The sequence below is a fragment of the Natator depressus genome, chromosome 1 (assembly GCF_965152275.1).
Source record: "Natator depressus isolate rNatDep1 chromosome 1, rNatDep2.hap1, whole genome shotgun sequence".
Taxonomy (NCBI): domain Eukaryota; kingdom Metazoa; phylum Chordata; order Testudines; family Cheloniidae; genus Natator; species Natator depressus.
The window spans coordinates 201580529-201596928 of NC_134234.1; the positions used below are offsets into that span (position 1 = coordinate 201580529).

The following is a 16400-nucleotide window of genomic DNA, read 5'->3' on the forward strand; positions in this document are numbered from 1 at the left end:
GCCGTGAGCATGGGGGTGTACCTGGTGCAGTTCACTCCCCTTCCTGACACCTGCCCCTTCTGTGGCGTGAGGGAGACTCGGGTGTACATTTACATCGAGAGTGCCAGATTGCAGCCCCTTTTCCGGTTCCTCCAGAATCTTCTCCTTAGGTTCTGGCTGCACTTTTCCCCACAGCTCCTCATTTATGCACGCCCCATCCGTGGCCCCTGATGAGACCTCCTTATCAACCTCCTCCTAGCATTGGCCACGTTGGCCATCCACCATACCAGGAGGAGGATGCTGGATGGGGAGGTGCTCTGCGACTGTGGGGCCTATTTCCGCTCCTCCCTTAGTTTATGTCTCTGGGTAGAGTTCCTCTGGGCCGCGTCCACTGGCTCCCTGGACACCTTTGAGGAGCAGTAGGCACTGTCTGGGGTTCTCTCCTCAGTGTCCCCCTCTGGCTCCCTGTTTTTGACCCTGTGACCATAGGTGCTGACTTCTGCTCCCGCCGGTGGGTGCTCAACCCCCCTCTGCCACCGGCCCCACCCTGCCTCCACCCGTGCCCCGCCCCTATTCCAATCCCTTCCCCAAAATCCCTGCCCCAACCCCGCCCCGTCCCTGCCCCTATTCCAACTCCTTCCCCAAATCCCCGCCCCGGCCCTGCCTGTTCCCCGCCTCCTCCCCTGAGCGTGCCATGCTCCCACTCTCCCCCCTCCCTCCAAGCATGCAGCCAAAACAGCTGTTTGGCGGAGGCAAGGCGGGAAGCGCTGGCAGGTAGGCAGAGGAGCGGGGACACGGTGCGCTCAGGGGAGGAGGTGGGGACGGGGAGGCAAGCCTGGCTGCTGGTGAATTTTCCCCATGGGTGTTCCAGCCCCGGAGCACCCACGGAGTCGGTGCCTATGCCTGTGACCCTCATGCCTGTCCCTATTTTCTCATTTGTTGTCCGCCGCATTCACTGGGTCCAGGGGCTCCTCCCCTCAGTCTGTGGGAGGGGCCTAAGTGCAACCAGCCAGGTGAGAGTGAGGCCACACTAGGCAGCAGCAGCTCTGTCTGGTTTTAATGTTGCCAGTTCTCACAACGATATCGTAATTGTCAGGATAATTGGTGTATTTCTTAAAGCTCCAACTGCCGGAGTCACAGAATCACACAAGAATCTCATCTTTCATTTAAAAACAAGTATCTAGCTTTCATGGCTGCAGAGAGAAGCTTGAAAACCGTGAACTGAACACACCCTGAAGGCTCCAAACCCAGCAGGCAAAGAGAAGGAACCCAGCCTAGATTCTTGTTTTTAAATCTCATGATTTGTAAGCCAGTCTCAGAAGGCATTACGGGGCCTGGTGCTTGAGCTGAGTGCTTGGCCTTGGCAATACTGGGGGGGTTTCGTAGATCCTGAAAGCCAGTCCTGGGTGGGTGGCTAGAGAGGGCCGGGGCAGCGACTGAAGAACACAAAGTTTGTTTGTTTGTTTAAAAATCAGTGTCTGGCTTTCAGTTCCTAGAGATCAGCTGCCTTTGGGAGGCTCTTCACAAGGAGGAGGGCTGGGAAACTGCCTCTTCCCAAGTGACAGCTGAGCTCCTGCTGTAGCTTTCCCGGTCCCCCCAGTGTGGGGGAGGCAGGGGAGGGACAGAGCGGGCACCAAAGGCCAGTCCTGTGTGCCTAAGGGAAGGAATCGTGGGGGGGGGACGCCCCACAGCAGGCTTTGCCACCACCAACATGGCTCCTCTCCCTGGCCGCCGCCCCTTTCCCTTCCTGGGCCGGCGGCTGCTGCTGCCGTCGCCCTGTGATGAGAGCATCAGCCCTCACTGCCACGTCTCTCCTGGGGAGCAGCCGCCGCCGCCGCTGCTGCTGCTGAGGGGGGGAAAAGGGAGAGGGCGAGAGCGGGGAAAGGTGGAGAGAGGAGGAGTGTGGGGGGGCTGGGCTAGGTTCTCCCGCCCCCTCCCTCCCCACTGCTCCCCCCCCGGGGAGCTGCTGAACCCCCACCCCCTGCAGCTTGGCCCTGCTGGGCAGGTGGCTGCACCCGCCCGTTTGGCCCTGGTGGGTGCTGGCAGGGTGGGTGGGTGCTAGGCGAGTCCCCCCGCGGGGTGGGGAGCCGGAGCCAGGCTGCCCGCCCGTGCCACCCGGGCACCACGCTGCCCGCTGCTGCCAGGGCTGGGGAGGGACCCCGGGCTCTGCAGCGGCAGCTGCTGGTGTTGGGGGAGGGGGCTGGAGTGTGGCTCTTTGTTGCTGCTTGTGTGAAGGGGACCCTCCTCCTGGCTGATGTCTGAGCTGCACCACTACCTCCTCCATCTGCACTTCGATGTGTGAGTACCGGCTCCTGCGCCTTCTCCAGCCCCTGGGGCCCTCTTCCCCCCCCTCCCCCCAACACACTGTGAGCCCCATCTCTCTCACCTCCACCCTAAGGCCCTGGCTCTCTTTTCCCGCCCCCTTTTCCGCCATGGCTCTGTCAAGGCAACTTTTGTTCCTTTAATCACGAATTGCTGGGAGTTTGAAATGCATTAAACAGCGAGTTGGGGGAGGGGAGGGTTGGTTTTAGTGCATCTTTAGGGCTTCTGCCTGGGGCTTTCCTCCCCATTAATGGGGTGCTTGTGGCTCTGGGAGGGTTTCTACAAACCCAAACTGGGAATGTGTGGAGATCCTGCACGTTTATCCCAGGGAGTTACTCTTTAGACGCCTGTGGGCTGCAGGGTGTGTGGGGAAAATTACTGCCCCAGAGGAAAGGCTGCTACTTCTGAGGGGGACCAGTAATTCTAATGTTGCCTCTCTTTCTGGCCCAAGTACTCATTGTCTAAAAGAAGCCTTGAAATGCACGGTTGCAGCAGGGCTGATGAGTTTTTTTAAACTTTATTTCCGCAGCTCTTCTAGAGATAGGCTTAAGTTGCAAAATCGAGCTCCAGCTCTGGATTTCAGACACCCCGGGGATAGCGGGGTGCTTGGAAAAGAGATGAGAGATGTGCTTTTTGCAAAGTTAGTGTTTGGATTTTAAACACCACAAAGTTCATATGGGCTCATGTTTAGGGTTGGTGTTTTTTGTTTTTTAGAACACTACCCAGCATTTTAAATGATCAAGGAAAATATGACAGATTGAGTAGGACATGGCATATATAGAACTGATCACAGCCACATATCATAAATGTTGAAACGTAATTAATCAAAGCCCACATAACCTGTGCTAAGACCCCATTCTCCAGAACGTGGGAAGCGTGCAGTGCAATTCCCTGTACTCCTAAGAAAGCCATGTATTGATTATCCTCCATTACGTGGAGTGGCAGTCGAGATGATGACTCTGTTTATTATAGGAGGCTGCATGCTAACTATTCTGGGGTCCCTTTAACAATGAATATTCAACTGAAACAGGGATAGCTTTGTTTCCAATGTATGATAGCTCTTGTGCATGATTTTTGGATGTGAACAGCAGGCCCCTCATATCACTTCCATCTGTGGTGACTATACATGAATGAATGAGATGTCCGTACTCCAAAGAGGTGGATTGTGAAGTTCTAAGAGAGAAGGCCTCATCTTAGCTGCCAACCCAGAAGACTGTGTATCTGCTGCCATCAGGAATTTTTGGATAGGGAAACTGATGTACAGAGATGGGAAAGGGCGCCTCCAAGATCACACAGCATGTCAGTGGCAGAACAGGAAATAGAAGCCAAGCCCCTTACTCCCCATTCTGGTCCCCCTAAAATTCTTGATGTTTATGTCCATTCAAGTTGCTTTGCTGGTGCCTGTTACTCCCCACTCTAGGACATTTCTTTGAGTACTTGTGACACCTTAGAGAGTAACCAATTTATTTGAGCATAAGCTTTTGTGAGCATCCGATGAAGTGAGCTGTAGCTCACGAAAGCTTATGCTCAAATAAATTGGTTAGTCTCTAAGGTGCCACAAGTCCTCCTTTTCTTTTTGCGAATGCAGATTAACACGGCTGCTACTCTGAAACATTTCTTTGAGTGTTACTCTAAAACACATCTTCATGCAAAGCACCATACTGTCCGGCCCTATCAATACCCAATGGGTAAAATCCTGACCCTACTGACGTCAATGGGGTTTTGCCATTGACTTTTTTGAACCCAGGATTTTACCCAGTACCTCTAGGCCCTGATCATACTGGGATTCTCTAGGATGTGGACATTTCTGCTTGCATCTTGTTCTCAAGCAGCTGTCAATTTTCATTTTGCAGCCCAAACCAGCATATAGGATGGGAGTGCTGCCTATTGTTGAGAGCTGGGGACTAGGGGTCAACACTGCTGGTTTTTATTCTTTGCTCTGAAACTGACTTAGTAGGTACGCTTACGAAAACCAACTGGGTAGAACTTTTTAATAGTGGCTAGCAACATTGGGTGCTTAATTTGAGGCACTTTGGGAGGGATCCACAAAGTACTTATGTGCCTAAGTCCCAGTTTTGGCTCCACTGCGATCTACAAAACTGCTGATGAACTCTGAAGGCGCCTAAACCTGCTCGGTGCCTACATTTTCTGGGGAAAAGTTTCCTAGGAGCGTGTTTCTGCCTCTGGGCATGTGCATTGGTGCCTCTCTCTCTAGGTGTCCAGGTGCCTATCTCCTGCCTAAACACCCAAGTGTTTCATAAACCAGGAGAATACAGGCATTCAGCTGCCTAAATTGCCTGTGGGACCCAATCTAGCAGGCATGCTCAGAGGCCACCTGGCGGATCGGGGCCCATTTAAAAACAGTCTGGAGAAGGAGGTGGTGGCACTGCTGTCCTCCTTTTAGCCCAGTGCTTAGAGCACTTGCCCGGGATATGGAGAACTCAGGTTCAATTCCCATCTCTCTGCTAGAGGGGGAGAAAGGATTTGAAATGGGGTCTCCCTCATCTCAGGAGAGATGCTCTGGGATATTCTGGTGTGGGGCTCCCTTAATCTCTCCTTTTGAAGCTGTTCCACTGCAGATAAATAATGAAAGAGTGATTAGAGACACGGGGTCTTCCGTCTCCCACATGGGTGCTCTAACCACTGGACTGCTGAGCCATTCTCTCTTTCTCTGGGCCAATGACTACATAAAATCTGTCACTGCCTGGGCCAATGACTGACTCTTCCAGCCAGAGAGAGAGGGGAGAATGACTCTGCAGTCCAGTGGTTAGGGCATCCATCTGGGAGGTGCCTATCTTAGAAAGGGGCAGGCTTACCACATCATCAGCCTATCATCAGCCTCTCCCAATTAGGTAGTTTAGGCAGCTCAGCACCTAGCGTCCTGCTTTTGTGGATCCCTGCTTTTGTGTGGTGCGTCTGTCTCCACAGTCACGGTGTAGGGAGCCTGGGTGCTTAGCTTGGCTTTGTGGATCTGACTGTTGTTCCTTTGATTTTCTTGGTGCTTAAAAGTTAGGCACCATGACACTCAGTGTTGCAATGCCTAAGTCCCTTCATGGATGCTGGCCTTGGGGCCTAATGTTTTTTAGAAAGGCTGAGCCACCACAGTTCTGACTGTGTTCGGCTGGTGTTGCAGATGCCCAGTGCTTTTTTGAAAACAAGGTCCAAATTGTCTCAAGTTGAGCACCCAAAATTGATAATTTTGCAAATTTGGGCCTGACCTTCTCTGTGGCTCAGTTTTCCCATCTGTAAAAAGGGGATCATTTTTACCTTCCTACTTGAGCAGGGGTTTTGTGAGGGTAAATTAGTTCTTGTAAAGCATCTTGAGTTCTTTAGATTAATAGCACTTGCAAGCTATCACTTTTCTAGTGATACTGATGGGATCCTGCTGTAGCTTAGGTTGCAATGTAGTTTCAGTGTAGATGGGACCAGGGCTGGGCATTTGATGGTTCCAAAAATAATTGGCCAATTGACTGGTCAAATATTGTCAAATAATGTCAGATATAGACGAATATTGTAAAGCACTAATTTATTAGAATAGTAACAACACTAACAAAACAAGTAAGACTTTATGGTCTCAAATAGGCTTAGTCTTAAATAGATACTTATGTGTAATTTCAAAAACCAAGTTACTTACCTGAGTTGTTTTAACTCAGAGAAATGCAAAACACAGTGAAATGAAGTTATAAAAAATGAAGGAATAATTATTATTACATTTTTTTAGCAATATTAGGCTAGCATTTAAATGTGAACGTTACTCAAGATTGAATAGTTACAAAAGAAAAAATTGAAAATAAATAAAACAAACACAGAGCAACTATAAAAGGAGAAAAAATCATTTTTAAATCCACTTTTTCTAGGTAGGCGATAGGCATTCAAGTAGTTTAATGGCTGTGCTTCTTTCTCTTTGTGCTGAGGGAAAAGGTTTAATGACCATGAACCCTCTTCTCCCTCCCCTAGTCCCTTCTGAATGAATTTCTGTATGATTGTCTAGTCAGTTTAGATTGTAGTCTCTTGGGGCAGGGACTCTCTGTCTTATTTAATGTGCGTTGTAAATTGCCATGTACATTGATGTCCTGTTTACGCATAAGGATATGGATAAATACAGTATTGTTTCTAGAAGATTCTAGCCTATCAAGAGGCTCAACTTTTAATTAAAAAGAAAAGGAGGACTTGTGGCACCTTAGAGACTAACACATTTATTTGAGCATAAGCTTCACGAAAGCTTATGCTCAGATAAATTTGTTAGTCTCTAAGGTGCCACAAGTCCTCCTTTTTCTTTTTGCGGATACAGACTGACACGGCCGCTACTTTGAAACTTTTAATTAGTTTGCCCTTTTCCCCCAACAGGTGGCATTAGCATGTAGTAAAGTAAGTGATCAGGGCTTTTAAATAGGGTTGCTAATAGATGGCAATAAAAAAGGTAGGTTGGGCCTACATCAGGGCATTCTTGCTGGAATATTTGGTGGTGGTTAAATAAGAAGTCAATTGACTGGTCAGTTGATCAGCTTGCCAGCCTAGACCGGGCGTTAGGAGGGAAATGTTTGCACTGGTGTAATGACATTGGTATACTGGTATAAATTACTCTAATGCATTGTTTTCTTACTCCTGTGTTTTTTGTGGGAACTTTTGGGCTGAACTTCTCGGAAGATTTTATGTTTTTTAATAAAGTTTGAGCAAAATCCCATCCGGTGTTTTGGATTTAGGAGAGGGTAAAAACAAACCACTTGTGTGTGGGTGTGTAAAACTCAAAACAGATGAACTTTGACCTATGATCTGTAATATGCCCCATTGAAATTTCAAACTTCCCCTAAACACTGGACTGCAGAGTCATTCCCATGTGTGCACTCTCTGGCCCAATGGCTATTCCACTGTGGAGAAATACTTAAATAGTCATTGGACTAGACAGAGAGAAAATGGGAATGAGTCTGTAGTCCAGTGTTAGGACACCAAGGTGGAAGACTCTGGGTCCAGTGTCCCTGCTCCACTCCTTCTTTCATTATTTATCCAGAGTACACCAGCTTCAACAGGAGAGATTGAGGGAGTCTCAGATCAGACTGTCTCGGATCCCAGTGGTTAGAGCACTCTCCTAGGATTTGAAGATGAGTCTTTCCCATCTCTTCTCCCCTGCTGGCAGAGAGGGGAGAATTGTTCCTGGGTCTTCGATATCCTAGGCAAGTGCTGTAGTGATGGACTAAAAGTTATAAGGTGGTTGCTGCCATCGCCTCCTCCCGGATTGCATCCCACATGTAACTTAGATGGCCAAATGCTTGTCTTCCCCTGATTTGTGAATCGCTCTGGGGCTTAGGTGGGGGACAGGTGTCCAGACACCTTGAGGGAGGCAGCAGTGTGCCTGCCCAGAGGCAGGCAGGAACATAGATACTGAGGGAAATGTTGCGCTGAAAAACGTAGATGCCGAGTGAGTTTATGCAGAGCGTTCAGCAGCAGTTTTGTGGATCATAGTATAGCCAAAATTAGGATGTAGGCACCCAACCCCCAGACATAAGCACCTAAGTACCTTGTGGTCCCATGTTCTATGCCCAGAAATCAGGACAATCTGAAAACTAAGATCGCTCTGGCAGTGTTAAATCAGCCAGCATTACTGTTGTGTATTTATGGCCTAAGCTCAGTTTAGGCATCTAAGTGCACACTAAGGGACCGAAATAAATGTTGCCTGGTATTCAAAGGAGCCAGATACTATGAGAAGCTGGGGGAGCTCAGCTCTTCTGGAAATCAAGCCACTTTTACTCAAGTCCCTAAATGCAGATTAAGGTGCAAGAACCCAAATTTTAAAATTTTGGCCAGTTCCCATCCCACTCCCTCTTTCCCTTGTTAAATGTGAACCTTAATGTTACGGAATTAGTGCAGACTATTGATATATAGCAGGGCTGAGTTAAGGTTGCAGGAACTACTTTTTATTCCCTGATCTTGCAACCTTAAGTCTGCAGTAATTTTTTTTTTCTTCATTGTACTTGAATATATTTCTTTTCACAGGCCCGAGTCCTGCAGCCGTGTTCTGTTCTGTGACAAAGAGGCTGCAAAGCCAACTTAGCTGGCTCCAGAGAAATACCTCCGGACAGTAGCTCTGGGTTCCCCTTCCTGCACAGTCCATAGGTGTGGCTTGAAGGATAGCTGGAATGCTGTGTGCTCTGGTCACTCTGGGCTGCAGAGCAGCCCATTGAGAGCTGCCTTATACTATAGCAGATTCAGCGCCATCTATGTTTTTGTAAAGTGTCTAGCACATTTGGGGCCCTACTGTAATATCTATAAAGATTAAATAATATGCCCCATTGCCCCCAGGCAAATAGAGATTAGTATTTTTTTTAAGGGGATACCATTATATTTTTTTAAAAAGTGAATAGAAAACTCTGTTCCTAGTACTCTAAAATTCTTTTACTTTTAGTAAGCTGAGTGGTGTTGTTTACCTAGCACTATAAACTGCTTAGTGCTTAACAGAGAAAGACAAGACAGGGATCAAATTCTGCTCTCAGTTACAGCAGAAGTTTGAGCCCCTCAAACCCAACCCATCTCCACATTGGCCGTGTGTGTGGTGAGCCTTGTCTCCACACATCTCTGTCTCTCTCCCTACTTTCTTCTAGCTCTTCACAAAGCACTGGTACCGTGGCCTTCTGGGCTACTTTCATGATTAGCATAGGACTTCCAGAGCATGACTGGGGAACTTGTACAATTTCATGCTGACCTCCATAGTTTTAACTTGCTCAGAGAGCTCCCACAGGCTAAGGGGGGGAGGGGGGGTGATGATGCCACGTTTAGCAGCCTTCCCCCCGATTAGTCTCCTTGGAGAACTTACTCAACCCCCAGCACTGGCTTTTCTGAACAATACTCCCCACCACCAGATCTGTTGCTCTATGCTCCCCTCTTGGGGTGGGAGTGGGGGAGCATTTTCCTCCCCCCCCCCCCCGCAAACATTTTACAGTGTGAAACTTTTTAACAGGTGCATTTTTTTTAATAGATGAATCTTCAATCATTTGACTTGGCAAAATCATTCATTAGACATCACAATGCCTCATGAGAGGTTTCCTGACATCTTCAATGGGGCATGTGCATTCTACTAAGTCATTTCCAGCCCTGTTTGACTTTTTGGACTGAACATTTTGCAAGTGGAAGCAGAGACTTCTGGTGAGAAGTAGACAGTATGCATTATGCAACCTGGCTTGTAAAAGCCAGGCAGGCTGGTGGACTGGTACAATACATGCTGCTGCTGCTGCATAACCCGTGTGCCTGTGGGGGCAGGTTCAGAATTGTTGATTTAAAACAGAAATGTCAATGGACCTCATGGTCTGGAAACATCTTTAAAGGAGCATCCAGGTAAACTCGGTAGGCCAAATCAGTCCCTGGGTGTAACTAACCACTTCAGTGGAGTTACCCTGAGAATGAATCCTCTTGGCCTGTTGTTTTTTTCTTGGGTGAGATCCCCCCCCCCCTTCCCGCCACATGATTTTTGTAGGGTCCTGAATGCTTACTTCCACCAAAGTCAATGAGAGTTGAAGGCACTTGCACCTGGCAGGAGGCATTCATAACCTCACGGGACAAGGTGATTAGTTATAGTGTCTTACATAGTTAAATATTTGCTATCTAGATCCCACAGAATGTGTGCATATATGTGTGTGTGTGTGTGTGTGTATATATATATATATATGAGCAATGTATATCTGAGCAACGGCATGCGTGACTGTGTATATACAGGCTCCCTTACACAAATTAAATGTTTAGAACAGTTTTTAAAAATACCTGTCACAATTTCACTGTCTCCATAAGTGTGAATGGACAGTCGCTAGAAGTTGCCATTGGATTGATACTCTCCAGCATGAATTTTAGCCTAATGGCATGGAATAGGATTTGGAGAATTCATCTCTCATTTGATTGCACAAGAAAGCAGGGACATTCAAAGTTGCTGCAAGATAAATTCTGATTTTTTAGATATATTACAGGTAAATTTAACATCACACACAGACACACACACTAGAATTTGAAACAGCTTTGAAAGTCTCCAGCTTTCTGATTGGAATGGAATCCCTCAAGTCCTACTGCATGCCATCAAACAGCAAAGGGGGCAGCTTTCTCATCTGATTTGTAATTATTCTTTATCCTATTTTGAGCAGATTAAAAAAAATCCTAGTGATTTCTGCTTTGTAATTTGTGTTGTACTGATTGAATTACCTTAAAAATTCTAGTTGGTAAACAGGCATGGAGAGGAGAAATGCTGCTTTTGTTTGTTTAAGAAAATCTTGTAAAAACAATTAGCAGTTACAGTAAAAGCTTTTTTACCCGGCATGCTGGGGAAGTGGGGGGTACCAGTAAGTGAAGAATGCCGGTTAACTAAGAGGGAGGGAGTTTGGATGCAGGAGGGGGCTCGGGGTTAGGGATGGATTTTGGGGTGCTGATCTGGGGGGGCATTCACCTCGGGCAGCTCCCATAAGCGGCCACCTGTCCCTGCTGTTCCTTGGTGGAAGCGCGGCAGGCGGCTCTGTGTGCTGCCCCGACCCTGCCCTGAGCGCTGGCTCTGCAGCTCCCATTAGCCGGGAACTGTGGCCAATGGGAGCTGCAGGGGCACCGCCTGTGGGCGGAAGCAGTGTGCAGAGCCGTCTGCCGCATCTCCGCCTAAGAGTAGCCGGAGCAGGTTGTCGCTTGCGGCAAGCCGCCCAAGGTGAGCACCCCCCAGATCTGGCACCCCAAAACCCATCCTGTGCCTCAACTCCCTTCCCTGAGTCCCCTCCTGCACCCAAATTCCCTCCCAGAGCCCGCACTGCAGCCCCACACCCCCTCCTGGACTCTGAACCCCTTGTGGCCGTTCCTCTGCCTAGGAGCAGCAGGGACATGTTGCTGCTTCTGGGGAGCCAGGTAGGGAGCCTGCTAGCCCCGCACCAACCAATCTATAAACCAGACTTTCCATGAAGATTAGAAATGCTGGTTTATGGAGCTTTCCAGCTGGTACAGGGCCAGATGACACAGCTTTTACTGTATATAGTGCTGTACAAACATTAACTACTGCCCTGCAAGGCAAAAAATAATCCCTGTTTTACAGATGAGGATTTTCAGGCCCAGAGAGTTGAAGTGACTTGGTCTAGGTATCACAGCAAGTCAGTGGAAGAGCTAGAACACAGGGAGTTCCTGGCTACCAGTCCTGTGTGTGGGCCAGTAGGCCATGTGTCTTTTGTGTGAGAGGCTGGGTGGGAATATATGAGGCTTCTCAGTTTGTAGTAAACCTTGAATTTTTCAGTAGTTAACTTGGCCATAAAAAAATGGCCACTGACTGAAATTAGCACACAGGATCCTAGGTCAGAATCTTTTGTCATGGCTTTAAAAATAACGTTTTTTCCCCCTCCACTCACATAATGCACAATATTTAAATTCTCAGTGCTCCTAGCTGAAATTTCCCTCCCCGTTGTCATGCAGTGGGCAGTCAACCAGAGGGCTGCATGACTGCTCTTCAGTGGTGGGTGAGTTTCAGTGGTACTGTGTATACGTACAGTTGCTTGCTAAAGTCTGTAGAATGAAGACAATTCAAGGATTGTGTGTTTATATACACATACAGCGACAATAAATTGTCTCATATGCACTCTGCCTGCTAATCCATCTTCTCTGGGATTTATTCTAACAGTCCAACCAGCTGCTTCAGAAATGCCATTTATAAAACTGTTTTTTTTTGTTTTGTTTTTTAAATTCCCCCCAAAATTATTCTACATTGAGGCCTGGGGTGGGTGACATTCAACTCTGGACTAGTGGCACATTTGAGGTCTAAGATCTCATAACTCATCAGGTGTAGAAGCAGTTGTTTTATATCAGTGAGATGAACAGGGGATTACTCATTCCTATTAGTGTATAAGGCTTTTGTTTCTAGCCGTGGTAGGATGTGAGAGATCAGACCTTATAACTATGTCATTATTATGTATAGAAATGCTATTTTGGGTATCGAATTGAAACTGTTTCCAGCTCTCGGATGACAACGCCAAGTGGCTTTTGGGTAACATTCTTAGTTTAGTAATTCCTGTCAGCTTCTTTATTTTAAATCTCACATGCTGGATGAGACTTGAGCTTTGCTGTCCCCATCTCTTTATGATTGAGAAACGTAGGAATTGTAAGACCAAAATAGACCAATGATCCAACTTGTCAGAACTCTTGTTCTAGAACAGACCAGCTCTGCAGTTCTTTCTCCTTATCTTACCAGAACAAACCAATGGTGTCTGTAGTCCAGTATCCTGCCTTTGACAGATACTAATGCCATATTATAAAGGAGGCTGAAGAAACCCACTGTGCCGCTGGGTAATTGTGTAACCCTGTATTCTGGGTGAGAAATTTCTTCCTGACGGTTGGCTGTTGATCAGTTTACACCCTGAGGCATGAAGACTGATGGCTCCTGTAATTTTTTCCGTCCTTGCTAGCATAACTACAAATGTCCTCATTCATGCAATTATTTAATCCTTCATTACAATTTTATGAAGCTGTGTGCTTCAACAGCATCCTGCAGCAGTGAGTGCCACAGGATAATTATATGCTGCTGAAGTATTTTCTCTTACCGCTTTTAAAGTTTTGCTTTGTTTTTCTATTAAGGGAAGGTTTCAGAGTAACAGCCGTGTTAGTCTGTATTCGCAAAAGGAAAAGGAGTACTTGTGGCACCTTAGAGAATTGGTTAGTCGCTAAGGTGCCACAAGTACTCCTTTTCTTTTTATTAAGGGAAGGGTTCAGTAAGAGTGCCGGACTGCCCCCTCCCACCCACCCACATTTTCCCCTCTACCTTAAAGATGGCCAGGTGCCATCCCCACCTCTGAAAGTCTCTTCTTCACACCCCTCCATTAAGGTGGTCTGAGGGAATGGCTGAGGGGTATAAAAATGAGGTGTGTATAGATGTGTCCCAAACTTGCAGCGAGTATGCCCCATGAGTAGCTAAATTGAGCCCCATGTACTTTGCTGTGGGTAGTTTTTTCAGGTGAGATTTTCACAGCCAAGCTCCTGTCTCCTGCATGGACATCGAGTGCCGTGGAAGTTTTAAAGAGCAGGTGTTTGTCCCGTTGTCTTTGACCAATACTTTCCCCACCAGTGCCCTTCTTGCCGGCTGTTTTCCTCCTCAGAGATGGATGCGTTTCAGTGGTACTGTGCAGCGTGGATAAAAATCAATGATTTTTTTTAAAAAATCAAAAAAATCTGTTTTTTAATTAAATCGGATTTTTTGATGATTTTTTTCCTCCAAAAGCATTTCATCTAAAGATAGTTTTAATTAAGATACATTATAGCTCAAAGATATCTCATCATGGAATAGGGATTATAAATTCTAGTTCTGTAGTATGAGACAATATATTCATGTAACGTTTAAGAAAAGTTTTGTAAATGAGTTCCAATAGTTCATGGATTAGGGACCCAATCTTACGGAGTTCCACAGGCTTCTGTATAGATTATTTAGGTTAATCTTTCTATCTACCGAATGGGACTCACTGCTAAGTCTAGAAGATACGATCAGAGATGCTTAGTTTTGCAGTTCTCAAACTGTGGATTTGTGTCCCCAGAGATAACATGCTTATTAACAGCAAAATAAATAAATAGTATATAGAGGTGAGAAATAACAGACATCAACTCTATTGTCCCTCTGCAAATTTGTGTACACAGAGTCGGTCCCTTACCTCCCTCTAAAGTGCAAAGTTTCAAAAAGTTCAATGAATAGAAGATTGTTGGGGGCGGAATAGATCTGGAGAAGAAGAGGAGGTCTGGAGATAAATGTGAGAAGGGGGGGACAGGCAGTAGAAACAAAAGTGAAACTGTTTGAGCAGCATATTCCAGAAGTCTTGAGGTCTTTCTGAATGTAGCCTTCATTGATTTGAAATCTACCATACCAGAGGTGGGCAAACTACGGCCCGCGGGCCACATCTGGCCTGCGGGACTGTCCTGCCTGGCCCCTGAGCTCCTGGCCTGGGAGGCTAGCCCCCGGCCCCTCCCACACTGTCCCCCCACCCCCGCAGCCACGCCGCTGTGCAGCGCAGTGCTCTGGGCGGCGGGGCTGCAGAGCCTGGCCTGACCGGGTGCTCTGTGCTGTGCGGCTGCCTGTCCTGGTGCAGCCGCCCTGCCAGCCACCGGTGCTCCAGGCAGCACGGTAAGGGGGCAGGGAGCAGAGGGGGTTGGATAGAGGGCAGGGGTGTTCGGGAGGTGGGCAGGGGCTTGGATAGGGGTTGGGGCGATCAGAGGGAGGGGAGCGGGGGTTGAATGGGAGCAGGGGTCCTGGGGGAGGCAGTCAGGAAGGAGAGGCGGGGTTGGATGGGGCGGCGGCGGGCAGTTAGGGGCGGGGAGACTGGAGGCGGTCAGGGGACCGAGAGCAGGGGGGGTGGATGGGGCAGGAGTCCCAGGGGGGCCATCAGGGGGCGAGAAGTGGGGTGGTTGGATAGGGGTCGGGGGTCGGGCCATGCCTGGCTGTTTGGGGAGGCACAGCCTCCCCTAACTGGCCCTCCATACAATTTCAGAAACCCAGTGCGGCCCTCAGGCCAAAAAGTTTGCCTGCCCCCTGTACCATACCGTTCTCTCGCTAGAAGGAAAAACCTATAATGGCAGCAGGCCATAAAAGAGACACAGCTTGGTCTCATCTATCTCTGAGTTGTGAAGAATATGTATTAAGGTTATAACAACCAACAAGAATGCACTTTTATGTAGAAATCCATGATTAAATCAAGTCTTCCTGATGTAAATCAAATCCACATATATACAGCAAATGAGGCTTTGTCTGCCTTTCATTATTAATTTCTGCACTTTTCCCAGTTTTGGGTCACACACTGAGACTGATTGATGGCTTCTTTCCATTTGCCAGTATTGTGCTTTATGGTGGAACCCTGCATTAGTTGGCTTGTTACTTCTGAATTTAAATTTTAAAGGGGAGAGGAATTCTCAGTCACTGATTAAAAATGAATCCAGTAGTACTGATCATGAGTCCCCTGACCCTGGATCTGGAACTGATTTGAAGCCTTAACTGTAAATTTGCTGGCTCAGTGGCTCTAGAGTCAGACCTTGACTATGCTTTATAATTTTTCTCTCTCTCTGGTGGTTTAATACTCTCTTTATCTGTTGCTTCCGAGTGTTCCATGCAGCGCGGGAACATGGAAAATGTGCTGACTTCAGAGGTCTGCTAACCAGTTATGCCTCCCTGAATGGGGGAGGGGTACAGGGTTCTGCTTCCAGGTGGCAGGTGTGCTCTTTTATTACCAGTGGGAGTTGCAAAGTTGTGTTTATTGCTGGGGGCCCTGCAAGCCAAATATTTAGTTTGCAGTCTGACAACCTGTCGGTTACTTCTGCATGAAAATGGGTTTGGAAAAATGAAAGTACAACCTCCGTTTTAGCTCTTGTGATGCTAGTCCAATGCTGTAGTACCAGTACCATCTCAATTTTAGCTACAACAAAGTGACAAAAGCGAGCGGTGTTATTAATGGTGAGAGCACGGGACTGGGCGGACTCTTACCTTCTGTTCCTAACTTTGTTATGCTGGCCATGTCACCTGTCTTCTCTCTGTCTAAGCTTCTCCATCTGTAAACTGGGGACAAAGACCCTCTGGTTTCAGAGGGGGTGCAGAGGGTTTAAAGCAAGTCAGAAATTGACCCAAATGTCAGGGCTCGCTGCAGAAGTTTGTTGAAGAGAGAAAAGCATTTCTTTTTTTCAAGATGTATGTAATGTAACTTCACTGATCCTTTAGGCGTGGGATTAGGCTTGTGAGATGAATGGAAGTCTGGGATTAGATTGATGATTGGGGGAGCTATAGCCAAGGTTCTTAACATTATTTGTTTGATATTTGAGGAAAAAATTTAAATAGGGGAGGAAAAAGAAGAGACAGAAAGGAATGGAAGGATTGTATATTTGCACAGTAAAAGTCATGCCTCGACTTTTATTTGTTATACTCCCAAAAGCCAGAGGACTTTTCCTTGCTCTCCTCTATCCCTCCTCTGGGTAGGAAGCTACCTTTGTGGCTCTGTCTGCCCTATGAGAAACAGGCATTCCAAACAAACCATTGGTTTGGATACACTGAGCTTCTCTCACCTGTACAGCTACTCATGTCCCCTTGCAGCAGCTGTCCCAAGTGTTCTGCAGCTGGTGGCTGTATCATTCGGTTGCCG

The 16400-nt window shown here is 47.4% G+C and overlaps 1 protein-coding gene across 1 annotated transcript in view; it reads left to right on the top strand.

Moving 5' to 3' along the window:
- Positions 1–2110: 2110 nt before the first annotated feature.
- Positions 2111–16400, top strand: part of TMEM39A (transmembrane protein 39A) — a 29999-nt gene continuing 15709 nt past the window's right edge. The window contains exon 1 of the mRNA XM_074947480.1: positions 2111–2277. The gene's annotated coding sequence lies outside the window, so the exon portion shown is untranslated. The remainder of the gene's footprint in view (positions 2278–16400) is intronic.